The 616-nt window shown below is 32.5% G+C and overlaps 1 protein-coding gene across 1 annotated transcript in view; it reads left to right on the forward strand.

The window, feature by feature from the left end:
• LOC117282018 (basement membrane-specific heparan sulfate proteoglycan core protein-like) overlaps positions 1–616 on the forward strand; it is a 45292-nt gene that overhangs the window by 26690 nt on the left and 17986 nt on the right. The gene's annotated exons all lie outside the window — the stretch shown is intronic.

Genomic DNA, 616 nt, shown 5'->3' on the forward strand with positions numbered 1-616 from the left:
AGTATGATTTAAACAAATAGTTGTAACTGTTTCGACAGAGAATGAACAAGGATTCCTTCCGTCTACAGGATGTACGTATACCAGCTGTTATCCAGCCATTATCCTTGAGTTTATCTGTTACATTTTGCTTTGGAAAGCATGACTCAAAGACAAAAATGAGTTGAATATTTCGTTTACATCATTTAGTTTATATATATTTATATATACTGAGCAATTTAGTTTTCATTTACTAATCTTGTGATTCCCTGAATTTTCTTCTCCAGGAAATTGATATTTTTTAGTACGAGACACTGAGCATCGTGATCTGATAGTCCATTACTAATAGAGATTACTAGATTACTTCATATGAATTTATCCTTGCCTTATCTATAAAAATATTGTCACATGTTGGGTGTATAACGCGACAAATAACTTCATGCCTTATTGGATATAGCGAATTTTATTTCACACTCACTCATACAATCACAATTTACAAGCTCAACATTACTGCCATTGGCAGTATCACAAATACGAGGGGGTATCCAAAAGAAACCGAACTTATTTTTTTTTAACTTAGTTATTCAAATTTTAAGCACAAACCTTCAATCCCCTTCCAAGTACTCTCCACTTACACTAA

The sequence above is a fragment of the Cryptotermes secundus genome, unplaced genomic scaffold (genome assembly GCF_002891405.2).
Source record: "Cryptotermes secundus unplaced genomic scaffold, Csec_1.0 scaffold1415, whole genome shotgun sequence".
Classification (NCBI taxonomy): Eukaryota; Metazoa; Arthropoda; class Insecta; order Blattodea; family Kalotermitidae; genus Cryptotermes; species Cryptotermes secundus.